This window comes from Macrotis lagotis, chromosome X (assembly GCF_037893015.1).
Source record: "Macrotis lagotis isolate mMagLag1 chromosome X, bilby.v1.9.chrom.fasta, whole genome shotgun sequence".
Classification (NCBI taxonomy): Eukaryota; Metazoa; Chordata; class Mammalia; order Peramelemorphia; family Peramelidae; genus Macrotis; species Macrotis lagotis.
The window spans coordinates 52,713,968-52,740,303 of record NC_133666.1 but is presented as its reverse complement, the minus strand read 5'-3'; the positions used below and the strand labels follow the sequence as shown (position 1 = coordinate 52,740,303).

Here is a 26,336-nt window from a genome sequence, read left to right as displayed (position 1 = left end):
GTTGATGCTTCTTTGCTCTGAATTTACCTCAAATTATTATCTTTCTTTTTGATGATTTATCACTCAGTCCAAGGCTACCTATTAGACCATAAGATAAAATTATTTTAGGTATTTGTGTCACTTAACACAGTTTAATCAATCTTGTAGTGGTGGGCATTGATTGTTGTGACAAATGAATTGAACCAGTCATTTGTGCTATGGTCTACTCATTTTGTGAACATATATGGTCTAATTATCAAATTGGATATCTAAGATGGCAAGTTAAAAGAACATTCAGGCCCAACATGCAATGAGAAATGTAAAATCCAATAAGGTACTTTATAGTCACCTAAAATATTGAAGTGTTATTATTAAAATGAGCCTTTTGAATTAGGGGCAACTTTAATTTATTGCAAGTTTCCACATTACATAATAGTCTGTATTCTCAAATGCCATACATCTAATGAGCGAAATGCAATTTGTCACTTGGCCCATCCTTTTCATTTCTAGGTGGCTAGACTTGACCAAAGTCGATATTTCTCTGGCAGAGCCTTGAAGAATTCAGGGCCATCTCCACAATCTTATGAGGCATTGTGGAGGACGTAAGTTGAAAACATTCAAGAAAATTCTTTGTAAAGATGGATTTTCTTTAATGCACTCTACCTTTGCCTCCATGTACAAAATAAGAGAAATGAGGTAGCTTCGGCCTCCTTTGCCATTTCAAAGTCTCTCAACAGCAGCAGAGGTGACAGTATCACAGCTTCACACCAGAAAAGTGATTCAGATTTTCCAGATGCTTACCTCTGCCTTCCTTGGGTAAATAAAGCAGGAGGAACAGGCTAATTGGGCTAAATATAAATGCTTTTTTATCTATTTAGCAGGTGATAATGGGAACAGGAATAAATAAGGAACATTCTTTGATAATAGAAAGTTGTATGTTCTCTAAGTACTACTGTGGTTTCATTCTGGTTCTGGTTCATTTCCACTATCTTGTTTTTCTTTCTATCCTTTGGGGAATAGAAGATATTATCAATATGAATATTCTGTCAATAGAGATCACAGCCCATCCATGACTTCTCTTTCTGTAAAATTCCTGTCATCATTCTTCCATAGAGACTCTACTCCCTTTCTGCTTGTCAGAGGCTTTTCCTAGAGCTTTTTCCATTTTTATTATACCAATGAAGCACTTAATAATCCAGCTGTCTGTTATCTCTTGCTCTTGCCACATGACTGGCCCATCTCCTTTCTGATAATATATTCCCTCAGTATTATCCCTTTTGCCACTTCTTAAGCATAAACCATCATTGGCAATATGTGTCTGCTTACTTGAACCTGTTACACATCTCCCCATTGTTCTTTGGGGTACCTCGAACTTGAATTTTGGAGCGATTGTGGTGTTGTAAGATTTGTAATCACAGGTCATTGCCAGAATATTTGTTTTATTAAGGGGGACCTTCACAACTGGGAGAATTAAATAAAACTCCAAATTTCTCAAACAAAATTCAGGCCATTCTCATCCTCCCATCTAATTCTGGCTCACATGCATTGTCCAGCTGTAGTACCTATCCTAAATATGTGTATTTATATAATAAATCAATGAACTGGTTATTCAACTGTTATGTTTTGATCTACGCAATAGATATGGGTTATCCATTTAGTTTTTCCTATGTGGTTTAGTATACTAATCTCTTTTGAATAATCATAGATTTTCCTGGGGGAGGTACTGTAATATTCTGAAACTTGACGAAGTCAGTACAATAGCTTTTATAGACAAGAGCATTTGAAGAATCTCTTCAACTGTAGGGAATCCTACATTTGAATGTTATGCAAGACAACCTCTGTGATGGCAGTAATCACCTTTGATGAGCCTCCTTTGGCATTAATAATCAGCCATCAAACATATCGGGGAATAGTTATGATCTTAACACAGACATGAAAGTTACCTTGTAGGTGAAGATCCTTTAAAGCTCTATTTTGCTCTATGGAATTCTTCTGCTTCTTTGTAATTGATTAATAGTAGAGAGCAAGATCGTGTATTCTCTATACTTTCTACCCAAATACATGTCAAGATTATTAGATACTTTCATGGTTTTTCTCTTTTGTTCTGATTCTTATTTCACAACATCACTAATATGGAAATATGTTTAACATGATCAGACACATATAACCTATACCAGATTATTTGTTGTTTTAGGGAAGGGGAGGGGAAAGAGGGAGACAAAAAGATGTGGAACTCAAAATCTTACAAAAAATAAATGTTGAAAACTATCTTTATATGTAATTGGAAAAAATAAAGTTAAAATAAAAAATTATTAAAGATTTTTTGCACAGTCCCAAAACAATACTTTTTTTTCTAATATAAGTTAATGATCTTAGATATATGTATTTTTTTCAGTTTGGTAGGAAAGAGAACATCTTTAAAGCAAAAGTAGCCCATGAAAACTAATTCCAGAGTCATAAAGACATAAATGAATTGTTATATGTCCCACAAGGTTCAAGTGATCTTAGTCTTCTATGGAATCTATACTAATTGCCTTTGGGAAATTGCAAAGTTGATTTAATGATTCAAATTTCATTCAGAAATTAAAGATCCATTAAAAAGTCCAGTGTTCTGCTCTTGTTATTTTTGTATGGCTATAAGACATAGAATGCCTTAGTCTTAGAAGAATTGAAAATGATTATCATACAGGGAAATGGAGAGGCACATGATTGATATGAATTGGCTATATCATATAAAAATGACAAACCTTGAAGAGCAGGAGTAAGATATGTCACCGAGGGAATGTATGGTAGGAAGAAAAGATGAAATAGTCACATATTGAGAGTGAGACATGACAAGTGAATACTTGGAGTACTCTATTGATACCCTCATGCTATCTGAAGAATTTGAGAAGGGCCTCCAGAATTTAGAGTGGCCCCTGTATTGAACTTATGGACAAGAGTCACTCGGGTTAGGTAGGCATGGATGAGTTATGATTTGTTTCATTGGAAGGAATATTCTAATCAATGAAGTCACAGATACATTTGAATATGTGTGAGAGATCTATACTAATTGAGAAATGGCAATGATGATCCATATGCCTTGGCTCCTTTTACTGTTTGTATTTAAGTACAGAGTTTGTAGAGTTGGTTTTTTTGACCTTTGTAGGGTATGATAAAAAGTGTTTTAAAGGCCAATAATTATGTTGTGACGTCCAGGATTACCTTTGATTGAAACTGATGCTAGGCCCCAGAAGCGTTATGTCTCAAAGTGATAAATGGGATAGTCATTTCATACCTTTGGATTGGAATTATTGCAAGTAGCTATGAATGCTTATAAAATACCATAAATATGTTCAAGAAAAAGTATAATGTCTTATACATCTATATTACTATTCTTGACATGTAGGGAGCAGGCAGATACTATTGTTTTTTTTAATTAAAACTTTTTTCAATTAACATTTACCCTTTCTCTCTCCCAATTCCTCCCACTGGGAAAAAAGAATCACTAACTACTTTCAACAAAGATACACTAAAGCAAAAATAAGTTCCCATATTGGTCCTATCACAAATTATGTCTCACTCTACTTATCTGATCCATCACCTCTTTGCTAGTTAGAAAATAGGAAGCATTCTAAATCCAGGTCAAAAAAATATGACTTTTTCCTCTAAATGTGGTCTGCCTCCTGCTTTTGTTTAGCTTGTGAGATAAGAATGCTTTTGTATTTAAAATTTTTTAAACCTTTTTATCGTGTAACTAAATCCAGTCACAAGCCACGTTTGGACCATGGCATGGGCTATATTTTTCAGAGCCCTGTTCTAAATTGCCAATCCTCTGAAATCATGTTTGATCATTACGTTGATCAGAGGCCATAAATCTTGGAAAATAATTCATCCAACAGCTTTGTGATAGTAAAAATTGTTTTCCTACTTCTGCTCACTTTTAAAATATTTCATCCAAAACTTTGTGATAGTAAAAATTGTTTTCCTACTTCTGCTCACTTCTTTCTTTTGATGGTTTTCTTTTTTCTTGTAGTTGTATTTAAAAGTTTCTATACATCTTCAGTCTTTGTTATGGAATGTTTGAAAGTCTATTATTTTATTACAGGTTCATTTTTCCTCTTGTAGGATTATATTCAGGTTTGCTGGGTAAGTTATTCCATGTTTATTAGCCTATAAATTTTGCCTTTTATTTCATACTTTCAGTTCCTTTTGAGTGGTAGCTGCTAAAACTTGTGTGGGCTTGACTGTGGTCCCTCAATAATGGAATTCTTTGCTTGCATTTTTTTCTTTCACCTGAAAACACTAGATTGTAGCTGTGACATTCCTGAGAGTTTTCATTTTGGGTTTCTTTCTTTTTTTTTTTTTTTGGTTTTTGCAAGGCAATGGGGTTAAGTGACTTGCCCAAGGTCTCACAGCTTGGCAATTATTAAGTGTCTGAGGACAGATTTGAATTCAGATACTCCTGACTCCAGGGTCGGTGCTCTATCCACTGTGCCACCTAGCTGCCCTTTGGGTTTCTTTTAAGGAGTTGACTGGCAGATTCTTTCTCTTTTCATTTTTATCTCTGATTCTAAAAAATCTAGGGAATTTTCTTTTATGATTTCTTGAAATTTGTCTAAATGATTTTATGCCCAAGATTTCAGGTAGTACAAACTATTTCCTCTTAATTTGTTTGTAAAATATTTTATATTTTTTTGATTTAAAAAAAATTTTGCCTTTGTTTTAATCTTCCTTGCTATCATTAGCTTCTTTTTGCAAGACAATGAGGTTAAGTAACTTGCCCAAGGTCACATAACTAGATAATTATTAAGAGTCTGAGATCAAATTTGAAGATCAAGTTCTCCTAACTCTAGGGTCAATGCTTTATCCACTGTGCCACCTAACTGCTCCTGTCATTAGCTTCTTTTTGATTCTCTCAAATTTTCAGGGAGCCTGTTCTTAGGTAATGTTTCAGACCTCTTGAACTGAGTTGCTCTTTCAAGATTCTCCTCCCTAATTAATTTCTTTTACAATTCTTTCCTTTATCCTTTTTGTATCAATTATAATATTATTTTAACTTTTGCATAATTTCTTTTAACAATTCTAATTGAGCTTGTGAACAAGATTGTTTCTCTCTGTGTTTGTGTGTGTGTGTGTGTATGTTTTGTTTGTAGACATTTTGAAGTTACTTTCCACTTTTGAGTTTGTGGCTTGGTAATCCCTGACATCATAATAGGTCTTTATTTGCCTCTTCTTAAATTTAATATTCTTCCTGTTTTCTGCTCTGGACAACCTAGCTTTGTTGGCCTAAGTTGTGATTTCTGAAGGCTGAGTTTGGAATTCCGGCCCCTCTAGAATAACCATGACATTGCTTTCCTGGGTGGAGGAATTAGTCTCTACTATGCTCTGGGTGACCTTGTGCTTAGGGCTCTGGACACTGAGATTCTGGCCTCTTGGGAGACCCCATATTGCTGTACTGGACAGGAGGCTGAGTATAAGATCAGCTCTGGGCATCCCTGCATTGTCATGCCATGGAGCTCTGGATACAGAATCTGTGATGCTGGACTGCCCCTATTCCACAGGTCTTTCCCTGATCACTTGCTTGTATGTAAAATTTTTGATCTTGCACTGGAAGCATGTTTTACTGTAGTTGTTTCTCTTTTGATTTTCTGATCACTATTGGTCTGGCATTCTTCTTAGATCATTGTTGAAATAATTGTGGGAAAATCTGTGCTTATATTGCTTCCTCCTGCTCCACTCTCTTGGCTGGTCTCAGGTAGAAGGGATTGCAATTAATAAAATACAGATGCATTTTAAAATATAACTGAATTCAGAGTATATATTTTCAGAATCACAGATAATAATAAACCCATTATTCCATGGAGGTTCAAGACTTTTTTTACATTAAAAAGGTATCATCTTCAAATAAAGAAAAATATAAATCTAACTCTCATAATTTTAAATATGAATGGATTAAAGAGTTCAATAGAAGAAAATGAAATAAACCCATACAATCTTTTGTTAAGAGGAAAAAGCAAAAACATACAAAGAATCAAAATGGGAGACTGGAATAAAATTTATTCTGTATCAGATGTAACCAAAAAAAATAGGAGTTGCAATCACGTTATCAGATAAAGTAAAAAAATAATCACAAGACAAATAGAAGGAAGTTGCATTATACTGAAAGGAACCATAGACAAGAAAACAATATTAGTATTTAAATTTGTGAGGGAAAAATCAAATGAATTGCCAAGATAATAACATAATCATAGCTGTAAACATTAATGTTCAAGAAATAGCAAACATTTTTTAAAGACCATTAATGCAGTAAAAATAACAATCAGGGCAGCTAGGTGGCGCAGTGGATAAAGCACCGGCCCTGGAGTCAGGAGTACCTGGGTTCAAATCTGGTCTCAGACACTTAATAATTATCTAGCTGTGTGGCCTTGGGCAAGCCACTTAACCCCATTTGCCTTGCAAAAACCTAAAAAAAATAACAATCAATTTAGGGAGCCCAATCAAAAGACACAGACCTTAATGGAGGTTTAGTAATCAAATCCTAAATCATGAGTGGGCCAAACAACAAATGATATAAAAAATAAATCTATGAAAGCCAGTGATGATAAAATAGCTTTCCAAAATTTCTGGGATACAACTAAAATAATCCTCAAGGAAAAAATTAAATTCCTAAAAACACATTAACAAAATAGAAGAGAATAAGATTAATGAATTAAATGTACATTTAAAAAATTAGAAACAATAAACAAACCCAAAATAAACACAGAGAAAATTGTGAAACTAAAAGGAGAAATAGACAAATTGGAAACAAAAAACGTTTTGGTTCAGAGCTACTGTTGTTGGGCGTATGCTATCCCAGTGAAATTATTGACCAAATGTTTATAGTAACTTTTTAGGTCATAACAAAAAATTGTTAATAAACGAGATGCCAACTGGTTGGGTAATGACTAAACAAATTGTGGTATATAAATGTAATGGTATATTATTATAATATAAAAGAAGAAGAATATGATGTCTTCAGAGATGTAAAGAAAAAACTACATGAACATCAGATGCAAAGTGAAATAGGTAGAATCAGGAAAATATGATTTTTGCTGTTCAGTTGTTTCAAATCATTTGTGACCTCATTTGGTGTTTTCTTGGCAAAGATACTGGAATGATTTGCCATTTCCTTCTCCATCTTATTTTACAGATGAGGAAACTGAGGTAAACAGGGTTAATTTACTTGCCCAAGGTCACACAACTAGTAAGTATCTGAGGCAAGATTAAAATTGGGAAGATCCCAAATCAGTACTTTATCCACTGTGTCACCTAGCTCCCCTAGGAAAACTTTATATACAATGATCAAAACAATGTAAATGGAGAGAACAATTACTACCAAGCAATCTAAAATTGAATGTTATGAAATTACAAAGAATATACTTTGCCGAAAAGTACATATAAAAACAATGCCTTTCTTCCACTTCTTTACAGAGGTATAAAGGGTTAAGGGTCAGCTAGACAGGGTATAGAGCACCAGTCCTGGAGTCAGGAGAACCTGGGTTCAAATTCAGCATCAAATACTTAACACTTACTAGCTTTGTGATCTTGGGCAAGTCACTTCACCCTGATTGCCTCGCATCCAGCACCATCTCCAGTCCTTTTGATTCCTATCTGGCCACTGGATTCAGATGGTTCTGGAGGAGAAAGTGAGGCTGGTGACTTAGCACAGCACCCCCCCCCCCAATCCAATTCATGTGCTTGTCATGGCATCACCTCTCTGATGTCACAGTCTTTGAGAATGAAGGACAAACAACAACATCCATGAAAGGATTGGTCTCCATGCATGTAATATTGCATAAAATGTCATATCTTTTGATATATTAATTAGTTTTTGCTAAGTTTTTTCTCTTCCTCATTTAGACAAATTGTTCAAAGTTATAACTCTCAAGAAAGAGGTAGGATAGGGATACAGAAGATAATTTACACGATGTAAAAACAAATGATATCAATAAATAGCTATTTGAATAACAACTACCAAATAGAAGCCCTCGTAGTGAGAAAGTTGAGAAGTTCTGACACAAAGTTAATGGTTACCCTAAAGGAATGTCCCTTTTTAACTGGCTGGAGCATGTACTTAGTTATGAATCTCTTTGTGAAAGAATTCTGTGGAAAAATAGGTTTTAAAATGTACCATCCATAAACTGCAAGGCTTTTGAAATAAAATGCAGATGATTTCTCTCACAAATCTAAAGACATATGGTCACATAATTAACCAATATGGTATAAAGTTGGTACCCATTTTGAATTATGATGTCTCATTTATCCAGTATAAGAGGGGGATTAGTAGTGAATGACTTATTCTTATAACTGAATCATATTCCCCTAAGCATCAAAACGTAAAAATAGTTTTCATGGTTTCTGATAGAAAATTCTTCCTAGTTCTGTGACTGTATTTCCTATAAGCAGAGTAAACTGATCATAATTCGATCTTTTATTGATAACTTGGAGTCATCATTATGAAAATCATTTATTGTACTGTGTTTTTATAACTATAATGTTCTCAGAAACTCTTAAGGTGGGGATGGCTCTACCTGAAATAGTCTCAGATTTGCATTTTTCTTATCTGTCATTCTTCTTGATATTAGCTGTTTCTTCTTCTTTTTTTAGGATTTTGCAAGGCAAATTGGGCTAAGTGGCTTGCCCAAGGCCACACAGCCAGGTAATTATTAAGTATCTGAAGCCGGGTTTGAACCCAGGTACTCCTGACTCCAAGGCCGGTGCTTTATCCACTGTGCCACCTAGCCGCCCCCTATTATTACTTTGAAAGGACTAAAGATTAAAGTAAGTCAGATAATTATACTTGATAAGTAACCAACATTGATTTCATACATAGTATGAAATCTATTAACTTTGACTGGGAAGGTGGCTACACTCCAATTCTATCCTGTGGTAAAGCATTGGACATAGAGTCAGAAAAGATTCAGGTTCAAATTTTGCTTCTGTCACTTGGCAATGAATATGACTTGGGGCAAACTATTCTCCTGGAGTTTCATTTTTCTCATCTGTAAAATAAGAATAATAGTACTTGTAGATAGTGCCTCATATGGTTGTTGTGAAGTTCAAATGAGAAGATCCAGGAAATGCATCCTAGATATTGCATCTTTCTTCCCACCTCCAATCTTTTGAAGCTTTTTGGCTTGCTTCTGGGTTCATAGTTTTGTTCAGGATGACTGAGATTACTTGATGTTTGACCATTGATTATGACTAGAAATCTATTGAAATGACAGAAGCATTCTTTAGTTATCAAGCATGATCGCTTACTATGTACCAGCCACTGTGATACAAAGAAGGAAAAACACCAAACCAAATCCTCAGAGAAATACCTCTTTCCCTAAAACTTCTCTCAGTTATGGCATATAGGTGACACTGGGTTCTCAAAAGTTATGCTAGGACAAGCTCCAGAAGGTCTGCTAGAAAGGCTTTATGTATTGACTTGGTGATGGACCTGCTTTGAAAGGCTCATCACCAAGTTGGCTACAAGGTGAAGGATAGAATTGTTTTCTCATTGAAACACTTGTTAAAATTAAATTTTATTTTTTTAATTAACCAAAATCTGTCTTTTCTCCCTCTCACTTTCTTCATCTCTCCATCCTCTCCATTGAAAAAAATAAAAACAGCCTTTCTAATATGTGTATGGATGATTATATATCTATTCAAGCAAAACAGAAATTGATGTGTATATTTTTCTTTAACAGAAATTGATGTGTATATTTTTCTTTAAGCAAAAAAAATTCAAGCATTGATCACTAAAAAAACCCATTTCAGTCTGCTCTCTGAGTTTAGCACTTCTCTTTCAGGAGATTGATAGTATGTTTTATAACTTATTTCATCACGGGACTTCTGGAATCGTGATTGGTCCTTGCATTGATCAGAGTGTTAAAGTTTTCCAAATTGTTTTTTTTTTTCTTAACAGTGTCATTGTTATGGAATAAATTGTTTTCCTGGTTCCCCTCACTTCATGTTACATGTTCATAAAATCTTCCCAGGGTTCTCCACATCATCTTCCTTCCATAATTTATTATTGCACACTAGTATTCTCTCATTCTCTCATTATATCCTAATTCAGTTTATCTTTCCCCAAAGATGGGCACGCCCCTCAGTCTCTAACTTTTTACCACTCAAAAAGAATCGCTATACATATTTTTGCATACATGAATACTTTCTCACTTTCTTTGATCTCTTTGGCATATAAACTTAGTGGCATTTGTGGGTCAATGGATTTTGCACAGTTTAGGAACACTTTGAGCACAGTTCTAGAAAGTTAGTTGTTCATTGTTTTCCAGAATGACTGAACCACCACTTCATGGATCCATTAACAATATATTAATTTACCTATTTTCCCTTCGCACCTTTAGTTTGTCATTTTCCTTTTTGTCATCTTTGCCAATCTGATGAAAATGAGGGAAAACTTCATGGTTGCTTTAATTTTCATTTCTCTAGTTATTAGTGATTTGGAGCAGCGTGTCACATGGCTATGAATAGTTTGATGTCTTCCTCTCAAAACTGCTTGTTAATATCCTCTGACCATTTATCATTTGCGTTTGTTGGTTTCCCAATTTTTAAACTTGCAAATTCAGTTTATTCATCTTTTCTTTTTCTATTTTGTTAATGTATATTCTCAGGGATATATTGTTTTTGAAACTGCTCAACTGCATCGCAGAAATTTTATGTTATTTCATCATTATTGTCTTTCATAAAGTTTTTACTTGTTTTTAGAATTCATTCTTTGACCCATTCACTATTTAGGCTTCTATTATTAAGACCCTATTATATAAGGCTCCAAGGTATGTGTCTTTTGATTATCCTTTCTGTGCTGATGACTATTTTTATGGCATGATGGTTTGTAAAGGAATTTTTTTGGCATTCCTTCTTTTTTACATTAATTTATAATTTTCCTTAGCCCTACTACATTGTCTAATTTTGTAAAGGCAATATATGATGTTGAGAAATATGTATATCCATCAATATTTCTATTTATAAGGCACCACATTTCTTTCAATTCTAAATTCTTCAAAAATTTATTCAGGTCTATTGTTTCCTATTTGTTTAGTTTTATATTAGAGTTATACAGCTCTGAGAGAGGAACACTAAAATAAAATCTAGCATATACATTTGTAGTTCAGTTAAATTTTCCATGTAAATTCTATGCCATTTGGTGTATATATGTTTCATGTTGCTCTTGGTTAATTATCTGATTCCTTTAAAAATAATGTAAATTCCTTGTTTATCATAATAATATTGTGAATTCTTATTTTTGCTTTATCTGATAGATACTTACAACTCTTGCTTTCTTGGATTTACCTGATGGATAATAAATTTTGTTCCAGTCTCTCATTTTCATTCTGTGTTTGTCTTTGCTTTTTAGAGATATTTCTTGTAAACAACAGATTGTGGACTTCCATTTTTTTATCTATTCTACCACTCTCTTGTGTTTTATCAGATTTTTAAAAGTCCATTAATATTTAAAATTATGAAAATCAGGTTATTGGTTTCCTTCATTTGTTAATTTTTTGTTTTGTTTTAATTAACCCCTTACTTCTATTAAATTAGATTTTCTTATAATACCTTGATATGAGTTTGTTCCCACAAACTCCCCCTACCCTCCCTTTTGTAGAACTTTCCCCTACTTTTGATCAAATTTATTTATTTCTTTTCTTTTGCCTTTTGCTGTTTCTTTTTTTATTTTTGTCTTGAAGATACAAATTTTTATATGTTGTATGTTTTGTAAGATTAAACTTTGAGTCTTGGTCCCACTTTCTTCCACAACTTTACCAACTGAGGGGATCATCAGCAGGGTCTGGGTCTGTTTCTCCACCTATGATTTGCCCAGTTGGGGGGTGGGGAGGGCTGTGCTGATAATTACCCAGGACCATCCCCCATCAACCTTGGAGTCCAATATAACAGAATGGGGAAGGCCCTAAGCCCTAAGGGATCCCACCTGAAAAAGCTTTAGCTTAGGTTCTGGACAGCTGTCTCCATAGTTTTGGTCATTAGTGTATTAGTGTGCAGGTGCCACTTCCCTTTATCTCCTGGGCCTATACTCCTTTGAGTACCCTAGTAGTGTGTTCGAAAGGGACCAGGCAAGAAGAAATATCTTCTATGAGTGACAGGTAAGAAACATATCTAAGAATCAGAAGGAAAGGAGGAATAAAGTTCCTTTTGAGCCCTGCCAAAAAGCTAGAAATCCTACCATGAATAATTAGGATCATGGTACAAAGCTTAGGAATAGCCGATATACCCATGATCTAAGGCCACCATTAATGAAGTCCCATGTCCCTTCCTCCCAATCACCAGGTCACAATCCCTTTTCAGCTGGGGATGCTCTGAGGGCTAATTCTTTGAAAATTCCCAGTACACTGGAACAAGAAGCTATGGAGGAGAGAGGGGAGGACAGGGAAGTCTGGGAATTGCTGTTTAATCTAAAAAAAGTTACTATATCATTAGAGTGAAATAAAGGAACTGGGGGAAAGCACAACTCCCCTAAAATGATTTTGGGGGTGGAGCCTGGATCAAGAAGACCAAAATAAATAGAATGAAGATAAAATTGAGGCCTTTGAGATACTGTTCTGCCTGGGAAGAGAGGGAAGTAGCATCCCAGACACTATTGATGCTTTCTTTTTCCATTTATGAGGAATCTTGACATTCCAGTAATAGAGAAGCTGGAAGGCAATGAGACCATTGCAGATGGAGGAGACAATAAAAGTCACAGCCATGAGCAGGTCACCTGAATAGAGGTAAAGATTTGGGCAAGGGAGCCAGTAAGGAATAAGAAAACGGTGACTGCTGACAGATGTCCTGTATTACCATTTCGGTAGCTGGTGATCTCCTGGATTAACCTTCCCACAATCCCAGCAGGCATATAGGTGCATGGAGCAGGATGACCACAACCTTGGGCATCAGAGAAGAGAGCAATACCAGCACGATCCGGACATAGAAGCCTAGTAAGTCCATACCTCTCATGGTATGTCCTCTGTAGTGTAGGGTCAGGAAGCAGATGGTAATGGTCTGTAGCATTAAGAACAAGGCCTCACCCCAAGAGCTGAATGGAAAGTTGTTGGCCACACTATATGATGGGTCCTAGTCAAGGCCACCAGTTCTAGAAGAACAGCATGGAGGTTCAGCTCTTCTGGTTCCTTCACCCCCAGAATTTTAAACCCCTGAGGTAATTTAACCAGCAGTGATCCGGCCACAATGTCAAGGCCCATGTCTTTGCTGATTAGTATCTTGAGGCAGGGAACATTGAGCAAATCCAAGTTAACAAAAGCAGATCGCAGCATTTCTTGGGCAGAAGAAAAGGCACCAGAAGTCACTTTAGAGGCTCTTCTGCTTCCTCTGCCATCTTGAAAACTGATCTCTTCCACCTACCTAACCCTTCCCTTTTGCTGTTTCTTATGCTGCAAAGTGATTTTGTATTATTCTATTTTCTTTCCTTTATATTTGAAGGTCATTCTCTTGGCCACTTAATTGATCTTGAAGTTGTAAAATTTAATCTCTGACTCTCTTGGAGTTTGAAGTATAGTTTTTTCCCCTTCTGGAGATGATCCACAGAATCTCTTATTGGTAATTTTTTTTCATATTCAGAAGATCTGGGTACTTTTAATACTATGTGTGTCTCATGTTGTTCTGGGAGATCTGTATTGCTTCAATTGTTGATATGCAACCTGTCTTCAAGGTCAATGATTTTTGCTTCACTGGAATTCATGTATTCTTTTAATATTGCTGGCTTATGTTTCATATCTATCAGGTTTTCTTCCATTTCAGGATTTGTTAACCTTTCACCTTTTTTTTTGGGGGGGGAGTATTCTACATCATGAATTTGATTATTTTCCTGATGTGCTAATTGATTTTTTAAGAATTGGTATTTAGAGCTCCAAGTTTCAACTTATGTTAATTATCAGTTTCTTCTTTCTATTTTGAATCACTCCAACATTCCTTGATTCTATTTCTTGGGAGTCCACAGGATTCTATATTTCATCAGGCAGAGGTTCACTTTCCCTTGTCTTGTTGCATTTATCAAGAAAGCTTTGTATTCACTTTGACAATTCACTACTCATAACTACTTCTGACTTTAGGATTCTTTCTTTTGGTTTATTTCCTTGTGCTCTGGGTTTTAATGGTGATTTTCCTCTTGACATATTTTGCATTTTAGCATTTTAGAGGGGATTTTCTCCCACCACTCATTTTCTTTCTCCTGAATTTTTTTTTTTTTGTGGGAGGGTATGTGCCTAAGGCTAGGCTCATGTTCTGCTATTCTCATTGCTGAGGGATACACTTAATTGTGACCCCTTCCTGAGTAATTTTAGTGGAGTTGGCACTGGCTCCATCTTGGTTTCAGTATCATTTGCCTCTTCTTTCCTTTTCTTCCTAGACTGAATCAGGATGATGAACCTTTTGGTGAGTGAGAATGGAAAGAAGACATCTTTAGAGCTAGGCATTGTATATTTGCCTACCTTATTTAGCTTTACAAGCTGATTTTGATTTTCCCTGGTTTCACTTATTTATGGACTACTCCTGGAAAATGCAGAGTAGAAAACAATCCAGCAGTAATAATATTAGTTTTTGGCTTCCTTCCCACCCATCCTCATTTGGTTTTCTAGTTACTCCACAACCTGCATTCTGTGTTAATCAACCATCCTAGTAATGGCAATAGGATTTGACTTATATACACAGGGATTTCTCTATAATACTCTTCTAAGAGTCCATGCTGTTAGACCGCCTTATAATGAGTTTATTTTAGTATGTCAGTAACTAAATCCTTTGGGAGGGAGTCCTAGCTGGACCTACCTTATAGGTCTGTTCATTAGTGAATAGTGTTAGAGTGAGGTATCAGGGTAGTTAGCCTTAATTAACTCATTTCAGTACCCAAGAGAGCGAATTTGCAGCATCCTATTTAAATGAACATGTGTAAAAGATTCCAATGTAGTGTGCTCATTAACCTGCCAGTATTATTGGCATCTTTTTTTGCATTGGACTAGTTTTTGCTTTCAGAGTCTTGTGACACATAGCTGAAAATATGCTTGCTAAACATGACCTCAGATCACCTGGGTTCCAGGATTGGCAGTGTGATCCTCAATGAGTCATTCCATCTCTTTGAATCTTAGTTTCTTGATCTGTAAAATGAGAAAACCAGAACAGATTATTTCACATTTTCAGTTTTAATGTTTGGTTCAATTCATGTTACATCTTAGTCAATTCAAATGATGTTAAGGTACTTTGGTATATACTATGAATGACCTATCCATTGTTTCCTCTGATTCATTCTTACAACTAGGAATCCTGTAGCCTCAGTTATCTAAATAAGTTCATGCAGATACTTTTCAATGTACCTCCCCAGTGAGAAAAAAGGAGACTTCCAGATTTAGAACTGAAAAGAATCTTAGAGATCATTCAGTCAAACTTTATCATTTTATGTATGTATTCATTTCCAAACATGCTCAAAAAAGAAGGTAACTCATTGGGCGCTGTTTTTGTTAAACATGTAAGAGCAGACTGGGCAGATGATAAGGATGAGGATGAGGTAGTGATTTTGTAGCCATATTCTTCAAAATTCTTTTTTAGATTGCCAAATGTCTTTAGTTCATACATTGTTTAGTTAAACAATTTTGAGCTTTGTGCTCCATCACTATTATACATGTTCAGTGACTGTACCCATCCAAAAAGAAGGATCTTGAGTCAATGCCATATCAGAATTGGTCAAAGGAGGTGTTAAGCATGTAAAAGAGAAAACAGCCAGGAACAGGAAAGTTATCTTCACATATTAGAAAGGTTGTTTTTGTTAAAGGGATTACATGTGTTGTGTGACCTCAGAAGGATGTGCCAGCCACAATGCTAGAAGCTGCAGAGGGGCCAATTGAAACTTGATGTCAGGAAAGACTTGCTAATAATCAGAGCTCTCCACAGTGATGGGACTGACTACTTTGGGAAATAAAGGAGGACTCAACCTCATTAGAGATCTTCAAGCTGAGATATATGACCAATTGTTGGATTGTTATGATAGGGATTCCTATCAGGCTCAGGAGGGATGAGATGGCCATTGAAGTCCCTTCTAGTCAGCAAATTCTGTGATTCTGTTCATTATATTTGAGCAGCACAGAGTTATGAAATAAATTCTGGTCTCATAGTGAGAAGATGTGATTTTGAGTTCTAGCTCTGATAGTTTCTAAATGTGTCACCTTGGGTAAGTTTCTTACCCACCCTGTACCTCAGTTTCCTCATTGACATTTCAGCATTTTGGGGGGGATACATTCTCCCACCACTCATTTTCTTTCTCTGACTTTTTATTGATGGGTATGTCCCTAAGGCTAGGCTCATGCTGTTATTCTCATTACTGAGGGATACACTTAATTGTGGCCCTTCTTGAGTAATTTTTAGTGGCGTTGGCACCAGCTCCATATTGGTTTCAGTATCTTTGGCCCTCTTTTCCTTTTTCCTCCTAGGCTGATCAATAGAATTTCTTCCACTGCAAACATTCTGTGAGAATATCTCCTTTTATCTACAGTTGAACCAAACCTTAAAAATAAATGCTCCCCTATCTCCCACTTTGGTGGCCTCTTCTTTATTCCCTAATTGAAACTCCTCCTTGAACAATACTGGCTGCTAATGGAAGAGCCAAATCTCTCTGGATACAGCTTAAACTCTCAACATCATCCTCTCAACTCGTAGTAATTTATTGACCATTTGTCATGTGGCCTGCCAGTGTTGGCACATAAAAGAGAAATATAAAACACAATCCTTTCTCTCAAGAAGTTTATATTCTTACCAGAGAAACAAAGTATATTTATATCCTAAGAAACTAGGAAACTCCCCCAAGCAAGGTGGTATGTCTATATAATAATCAGGTGCTAGCCCATGAGGTTCAGTTTGCAAGTACTATAGGAGTTCTGAAATGGGAATGATTGTGGGCAAAGTGGGCCTTGGAGGGTTTCAAAACTTTAATTTTTTAAATTCTAAACCTTTCAAACACACCCCAAATGGATGTTGCCATATTCAAAGCATATTACAAAAGAAGACTGTATGGAAAACAATTATAGATATCTATTTCACACTATTTGTTAAAAACTATATAATAAACTCAAACTTTACTTCGAAAATTGTTCTTTCTTCTGAATTACTTTCCCTAATCTTCTGCATACTTTTTAATTGTCAATGAACCAACTCTGTTTTCTTTTTCCCCCATCCCTACTACTATCTCCCTTTTCTCTCCCCACCCCAATTAAAAAGAGAAAAAACTTAACAGATAAGCAGTTTAACCAAATAAAAAAAAAATCAGCCGTGGCCACACCTAAAAATGTATTTCTCGGGGCGGCTAGGTGGCGTAGTGGATAAAGCACCGGCCTTGGAGTCAGGAGTACCTGGGTTCAAATCCGGTCTCAGACACTTAATAATTACCTAGCTGTGTGGCCTTGGGCAATCCACTTAACCCCGTTTGCCTTGCAAAAATTTAAAAAAAAAATGTATTTCTCCTTCCACAGCCTGAGTCTACCCCCTCTGTCAGGAGACAGCCCACACATTTCATCCCAGGCCCTCTGGACATGGGGCCAGCTGCTCTTTGTTTTTCTTTATAGGGTTATTGCCATTCTGTAAATTGTTCTTGCTTTGCTCACTTCACTCTGCATCAGTTCCGACTTCCCAGGATTCTCTGAAATTATCTCTTTTGCTATTTCTTACAGTGCAATAATAGCAGGCTAATAATAGCTATTTTGCCATTTCTTACAGTGCAATAATGTTCCATTACGTACATATAACACAATTTATTCAGCCATTCCCCAGTTAATGGGCACCCCATCAGTCTCCAGTTCTTTGTTACCCTTTTTCCCCCTTTTAATCCATACTTTTGGATCAAAAAATTTGTTTCACTTGAGACTATTCCCTCTCCGATATTATCCGCCCTTTTAATGCTACCCCCAACTGTTTCTCTGTTGAGTTTGATGCATTTCTACACCAAACTCTTTGTGTGTGTGTTTGCCGGGTTGAGATGTGAGTGAGGTTCAACTGATGCCTGCTGACTCCTTCCCTTCTTCCATGTTTGTATTCTCTTCTCTCACACCCCAGGTATGAGAAATAGCAAGGTCCACCCCTTTCTTTCAACAATAATGTATTCCTTTTATTCTCCCCTTCTTTTCCCCCTTTTAAATCCTGAGTACAAAACCTTTCCATCCCCAGGAAGGACCTTTGGTTTTCTTATTTAACATCTTCAGGACCCCTTTGAGGACATTAAAATGGAAGGGGCACTTCCCTGCTCCATTAGAATGCTAGTTCTTTATCATCATACAGTCCTTTCCAATTGCTCTAATCAGTTTACTTTTCTATGTTTCTCTTGACTCTTGTCCTTGAATTTCAAAGTTCCTACTAAGCTCTAGTCCTTGCATCAGAATCTCTTCTATTTCCACTGCCACCCTGACCTCCCAGGAATATACTCAGCTTTTATGGATAAGTTAGTTTGGGTGTAAGCTCATATTGTTTGTTTTTTGCAATATTGCATTTCAAGATCTACTCATGACTATAGTAGAAACTTCTAGGTCTTGTATAATTCCAACTCTGATTAGTCCTCATTACCTAAATTCTTTCTAACTGCTTGCAGCTAGATCTCAACTATGATATTCCTGTGACTTTTTTTCCTGTGGGTTTCTTTAAGGAGATGTAGGTTCTAATAGATTTGGAAAGTTTTCATGTGTGATTTCTTGAAATGTCCAATAATCCAAGAGGAAGAATATGTGTCAGGGTGACTGTCCCCACTCCTCTCCTCTCCCTGAGGCCACAGCTCCTTAGCAGTAGTTATCAAGCTGGAATGGGATGAACAAAGGAATGGGCAAGATGTAGAGGGGCAGCTTTGGGCACTTGAGCCTCAGCCCATGGCTGGATTCCAGTGTGTGGCCCTGCCCCTCTCCCTCACCTGGGAGTCCTGTGACAGAAACCCTTGGTTGCTCTCTTGGGTCAGCTGTAGACCTCAGAGATGTAGCTGTTGAAGAGGCATGAGATAGGGCAGCAATAATCTCAAGATGCCTTTGTGCTTTTCACAATTATTGACGTTCCCCAAGAACTTATGCTTATATGGGTTGGAGTTATTGATATTTAACATATTCTAAACAAAAACCAATACATTTTAAAAGCACGTATTAATTCATTTACAAATGACTAACAAACTCATTATAGATTAACATAAGTGGCATATTTTAAATAAAATTTATTCTGTTTTCCAAAAACCTAAAAAATTTAGTGAGAAGAGTAGAATCATTTTACACATTTTTACAAATCTCTTTAGTGTCTGGTTTAATAGAAGACAGCTGGATTCTCATATCTACGTCTGCATTCATTCTGTTGTGATATGTTATTTTGGTTGAAGTATATGAGGCAAATCTAGCCTTATGCAAAATTGGAAAAGAGATACGCAAATAATGTCTTAGTATTATTATGAAAATAAAGTTTGCTCTCACTGCTTGTCTGAAAGGGTCTCAGTAACCCCAAGGATGCTAAAGATTATACTTTGAAAATGGCTGCTTTAGTGGTAAGAGCACTGGATTCAGAGGTAGAGAACTTCAGTGAAAGTTTTTACTCTGCTACTGTGTGACATAACCTTAGACAAACCATATAAACCTTTGTAGACCTGTTTTCCCATCTATAAAATGAGGATGGAGAATGGTATCTCTAAGATCTCTTCCTGTTTCAAAACCTATGAATGGATGTTAAGAATTGAGAATGCCATGGATGATGGAGTTCAGGGAAACTTCCTTGATCAAAACTCTTCTGACCTTAGTATTGTGCTCTCAGCCCTTCCACAGGGGCAAAAACATGACCTTTTGACTTTATTTTTTTTATCACGGGAGAACATTTAGGCATGGGGGATAGCCTGAAAGAAAGCCCAGAGTCATGAGATGCCACTTCTTGGTTGTGGAACAGCTAGAAGACCTTTCACTTGATCTAAACAAAGCCTAGAAAGGTAGGAAGAGGCTAGCCTCTGAAGGACTTATATTTGCTTCTCTTAGAGGTGACAGGAAGCAACTAGGTTGCCTTTTTGGATCTGTTATAATTATAATCTTCCACATCATTTTCTGCCTGATCATCTCTTTTTAGCATTGTTTCTGAATTAAAATTTTGTACCAGGGCCAGGCTCTAGCCCCATGAAAATTTTACATGGGTTAGTGTTACTTTTTCTCAACTTTAGCTCCTGCTCTGACTTTTCCCTCTCAGAGTTAGACTCCCCTCGAGATTCAGAGACTGTATCTTCAGGGCCCTCTACAGTATCTCAGGATAGAATATTCAGAACCTGGGCTATGGACCTAATCTAAGGCCTTCCATGCTTTGTCTGGTGGATGTACCTCTTGGTGGCTTCAAAAGCTCTAATTGTGGGTTTCTAATCCCCTTGAGAGCACTGGTCGTGGAGTCAGGAGGACAGGAGTACTTCCAAACTAAAACTTGTCACATACTAGCTGTATGACCTTGGGCAAGTCACTTCACCCTGATTACCCCACTTCCAGGACTGTCTCCAGATTCATATCTGGTCACTGTACTGAGATGGCTCTGGAGGAGAAAGTGAGGCTGGGGACTTAGCACAGCACCCCCCCAGCTCAAATTCAATTCATGTGTTTGTCCTGGCATCATCTTCCCTGATGTTGTGGTCTTCTTCAGGCGATGCTGGAAACTCTCTTTCCTATTGCCTGTGGATTTCTGACCGAATTTTATGCAATTGTAGAGGGAGTAGTCTTTCTATAGTTTACTTACTTACTATGATTTCTCATTGAATTTTTAATATCTTTTAATCTATTTTATAGTGATTTGGGAGTATTTATTGGAATGGGAATTGTGGAGGAACCGGGCAGCCTACTTCCCTCTACTGAGGCAACCATTTTGCCTGGAAGTCCTCTAAGAGTGAATTTGAAGATGGATTTTTGTCTTGGGGTATATGTGTCTTTCAGTTGCCTTGGAGAATTTGCCAGGTTATATGAGAATTTACCTGACCCTGAAGTTCTACCCAGTTCAGCAGGTGAAGAATGGGTGGCAAACAAATGATTTGGCTGGGTGGCCTCAGGGTGAGTCAAAGTGTTCCTCCATCTCAGGTGGCCCATTTATTTGAACAAGTAACTAGTAGTAATGGAAATAAGAGTTATCTACTAATGGCTAAGGGAACAGATAGCTATATGTACTCTTTTCAGGAGTTCCAGTGACTGAATCAGTCAATCTCCTCAGGTAGAGAAGCTTCCTTACTAAATGTCCCCTACATCAACAAAATTATGTATCTGGTCAAAACAAACAAACAAAGAAGAATGGAAATAGCAGTGGAAAGGGCCCAATGAAACCACAAGTGCCAAGTCTCAGCAAATACTGTAACACAAAAACCAGAGGAAAATGTTTGAAACAGAACAATTAAAGATTAAAGACAAGACTCTATAACTCCCTCCCCATACCCATTTGGGGATTATCGTTCAGAAAATGTAATATTGCTTATGAAAATGAGTCCAGGAAAGGATGAAGGTATGAATGATTGAAGAACGAATCACTATTTACCTTTCTGTTCTTGGGAATAAAATAATTATTTGATTACATATTGCATTTCGTTCCAAAGCTTCTTATAAAAGCTAAGTCTTCTGTATTATAGAAATGACTTAAAAAGTTAGGTGGTTATGTGGATTGGTTTTGCCTCATTGTAATATGAGTAATGAATGTAAGGCACTTTGTAAACCTTAAAGTGCTATATAAATGTCAGCTCTTATTATTATTAATAATAATAATCTCTAAACAGTTGGCTTAAAATCCAGCTCACTATTTGAAGTAGTTTTAATTTCATTAGACTTCAACATGTTGTCATGGAAAATAAGTTTTTTTTCCTGTATCCCTTTCTAGGGTGAGGAATATTCAAGTTGCTGCACTGAGTTGACTTCCCATTCATCCCCACACTATGCTCCCTTGTACCCCATCCTTTTCTGGTTTCTCTTAATACATTGTCTTCCCCATCAGTATAAGCTGCTCAACTTGCCTGTTTATAATTGTATTCTCAATGCATAGCACAGTGCTTTACACAGAGTCAGACCTTCATAAATGAGTTCCCTGTCTGTCTCTGTCTCTATATCTCTGTCTCTCTGTTTGTTTGCCTCTATCTCTCTTCTGTTTCCCCTCACCCCTGCCAGAGAGAGCATCAAGGAGGCTTGGCCCAGGAAGACGTGATTGGAGCTGTTCAGTTATAAAATAAGTACTTTTAAGGGCATCTAGGTGGCGTAGTGGATAGAGCACTGGCCCTGGAGTCAAGAGTACCTGAGTTCAAATCTGGACCTCAGACACTTAATAATTACCTAGCTGTGTGGCCTTGGGCAAACCACTTAAACCCATTGCCTTGCAAAAGAAAAACACCTAAAGAAAAAAAAAATAAATAAGTACTTAAATATTCACAGTAACAGGAAGTTAGAAGATCTAGGTTCCAGTTTCAACTCTGCTGCTTACTTATGTAGCTGCCATTGGAGTTTGCTTGCTCTGTGAGTACCCAGCAAAACGATCTGATCTCCTTCCATTAAGGAACCTACCATCTGGGTACTCTCACTTGATACTCATTAGCTTGCTTTGACTCCCCTGAACTTGGTGCTAGAAGGGAAATATAAAATGCCCCGATTTACCACATAATCCTTCCTGGGTCTTGGGAATTCAAAATAAGGAGAGTTTGCTTCTCCATTAATTAGGTTGATCCTTTGGGGTCAATTCAAGGATGAATGTCTGAAAATATATTCTGAACCAGTCTTATATCTGTGCTTTGCGGCTATGGAGGAGAATGGTTTAATGACCTATTGGAAAGTTTATTTATCAGGTCTTCACCTGCTGCCTTTTGTGAATAGAAGGTTAAACTGAATCAAATGCTGAACCCCAGACCAGAATTAACCATTATACCTGGCCGAATCTTTCCTTTCCCCTCCCTTCCCCTCAATCACAATCCAAATATTTATTTTATGTCAAGATGTAAATTAAAGGCAAGATTCCCTATCTTTGGGGCAATTAGATGGCACAGTGGATAGAGCAATATCCCTGGAGGCAGAGGGACCTGAATTCAAATTTGGTCTCAGACACTTAATACTTATTTAGTTGTGTGACCTTGGACAAGTCACTAACCCCATTGCCTTGCAAAAATTAAAAGAAAAATTCCCTACCTTTCCCATCCCAAATCCTGGTTTGATCTTGAGTCAATGCTACATAATTTTTAAAGTTATCAACCTCTGTCAGAAACAGAACATCAAAACATCCCTCCAAATTAATCAGACTAAATCAAACTTATTTCCATTAGTTTGAATTCCTTGAAAAGAAAAAGAATATAAATCTAAAGTTAGAAAAGAACAGTCAGATTTTTCAATATTGTCCCAAATATCTTTCTCTTCTTTCTCAGTGATTGTTAGGAAATAGAATCATAGAACCTAAATACTATCTAATCCAACTCTTTCATTTTATGGAAGAAGAAAATGAGGCCCAGAGAGGGAAAGTGACCTTTTCCAAGGTCATGTATTTAGTAGTTGTGTAGCTGCTAGGTTGCTCTTGGAGTCAGGGAGATGGGGGCTCAAAATCCAGCCTCAGACACTTACCACTTACTAGCTGTGTGACCTTGGGCGAGTCATTTAATTCTGATTGCCTTCCATCCAGAACCATCTCCAGTTATCCAAATTCCTATCTGGCCACTGAACCCAGATGACTCTGGAGGAGAAAGTGAGCTAGTGACTTAACAAAGAATCCTCTTACTCAGATCAATTCTTGTGCATCACTTCTCTGATGTCATGGTCTTATTCAAAAATGAAAGACAAATATTAAAACATTTAGTAGTTACAGAGGGAGAGGTAGTGCTCCCATATTCAGATGCCTGTCAGAATTCTTTCCCCTGTATCATGCTACTGCCCTACTGTGCCTAAGGCATACAGCCCTATTCTGACCAACCAAGTAATGACCTGTGATTTAGAATGAAAGATATTTTAGGGCAGGAAAAACATCTTGGAACATTAGAAATTAAAAGTGAAATGTACAAAGCAGGCCTTCAATCAATATTTGTTGAATCGAGTTGAATTCAATGTCACTTGTGGTACATTCGTCCAATCAGAATGTGAACATGAAAATTCCATGAGGAAGAGAAATGAACCATATTCCCTGGAGCTGGCTCATATTTGCTTTCCCTTTATTGCTGTTTCCTTAATGGTTGAAGCGCTTCAAGCCCTGTACTTAACCTCATTCTCCAATGGGTTTTGCTCAGAGTCAACAGAGATGGTTATCTCTCAGTGTCAGCTTCTATCTTTGCCAGCTCCAAAGGAAATGTGGCCATTTCAAAGATATTCCATAGTTCGACAGAAGTGAAGGTAAATGTATATGTGTGATATGAAACACTATGACAGATGTGTTAAAGTAGGCCCAAATGCCAAAAAAAAGGCCCATTGGCAATGGGACTGGCACATGTCCAGAGAGAGGCTTGATTCAGCCTACAAAAACCAATGAAGTTTGAAGGACCAAACAAAAAAAAAATCTATGGGTTATCAGTATACTTTGAATAGTGATTTTTGAAAAATTAAATTAAGAATATAGCATTTAAACTACTTTAGCTATTAATTTTGTTTTTAAGCACTCTATTTCTGAGAACGTAGGCTTCAGTTTAAGTTATGGAAGAAGCTGTGGGAATCTAAGACATGAAGGTGGGGAGAGACAGCACTTATACAATGGTGCTTTTACATAGTGAATAGGGAGTTGGACTTGGAGACAGAAGGACATGGATTTAGATTCCACCTCTGTGACATAATCACATCAATCATCCAATCAAATAATTTAACCATTCTGTGCCTCAGTTTCCTCACCTGTAAAATATAACTTGATGGCTCTATGTTAGGATTAATATCAACTAGCATTCTTAGATGTTCCTGCTTGGACATTCCTTCTTCTCTTCCTCCTCTCCCTCTGTCTACATAGGGTATCATCCATATCTGCAGATACTCTGATCAAAGGAATTTAAATTTTGATTGTGAAAATCTGGCAAAATATCTTGGGATTTACTGGCCAGATTTCTTCTCAAGGACCATGCATTAAATACAAAACACTCAGGCTCTCATTGAATGGTCAAGAGTAGGTCCATTTCCAGGCCTCATTTGGTCATTATTGGGCCCTGATGGCTTGGAGTAAATGTAAATAGCAGTTGTTTCTGTTTTGGTCATAAATCCTAAAGTTCTTCCCCAGCCAGATTGATTTCTTTTTCTTTTACTAGATAAAATAGGTAATTTTTTGCATCATTTCTTATCCTAGCCTTAGTCACTGAATGGGTGTTGCTTCAGTCAATCTAAGACCTATTAAAGACTCAGGATTAAAAAGGTCAAGATCTCCCAGTGCATTCAGGGCCATCTCCAAGTTATATCTGGCCAGTGGACCCAGATGACTCTGGAGGAGAAAGTTACGCTGGTGACTTTGCATAACCTTTTCTCACTTAACTCCAATTGACTTGCAATTCATAGCATCACCTTCCTGATGTCATGGTTTTTCTTAAGATTACATTTCCCCCCTAAATTGCAGGAAATAGTCCTTGGTCTTTGTTCAAACTACATAATTCTTCTCTGGATGCAGATGGTATTCTCCATCACAGACAGTCCCGAATTGTCCCTGATTGTTGCACTAATGGAATGAGCAAGTCCATCAAGGTTGATCCTCACCCCCATGTTGCTGTAAGGTGGTAAAATAGGAAAGACAACAACTACAGCATTTTACCTCTAGCCCTCTGCCATATGACATGGGCTAATTCTTTTCCAAAAAGGCAGAGAAACTACCTCCAAGACTTGATTGGCTCAGGGAGTTAAGACTCAAGATCAGTCTTCCTTGGCAGATTTCTGGTGGTTTCTGGTCATGTTGCTAGGGCTTCCTGGTCACTTTAGAGCTTAAAATATCCAACTATGTGTTATCTGGACCTTCAGAATTTGGTAGGTGATATCTCAAGTCCATGTACTGCTGACCAGATGCTATCAATATGAGTGTTTGGTGGGGGGATGCAGAAAACCATGCTAAGTGCTGTACTATCTCTCTTGAATATCCTTCTTAGCTAAGTCTAAGTGAAACGCCTTATGTTGACTTCTGAATGACTTAAAAGTATCTTCATTCTTTCTAATATAAATTCCTTCTTAGAGACTTTGCTGGAGGCTTCTATGATTAAACCAGAAAACTCTAATCTCAGCTTCAAAAATGGCTTGCTATTTTATACAAAAACCCTCAGGACCTAACCTGTACCCTCAATAATCCAAACATACTCATACTTCCTTTTTGATAGTATTTCACTTCATCCAGTGGTTTTCAGGGACTTCTAAATTAATGACTTTTCACATTTATTTCAAGGGTTTTGATTGATACACCAT

At 36.9% G+C, this 26,336-nt stretch overlaps 1 pseudogene; it reads right to left on the bottom strand.

Annotated features, from left to right (window-relative positions):
• Nucleotides 1-12,509: 12,509 nt before the first annotated feature.
• Nucleotides 12,510-13,339, bottom strand: LOC141498666 (mannose-P-dolichol utilization defect 1 protein pseudogene; annotated as a pseudogene).
• Between the last annotated feature and the right edge of the window lie 12,997 nt (nucleotides 13,340-26,336).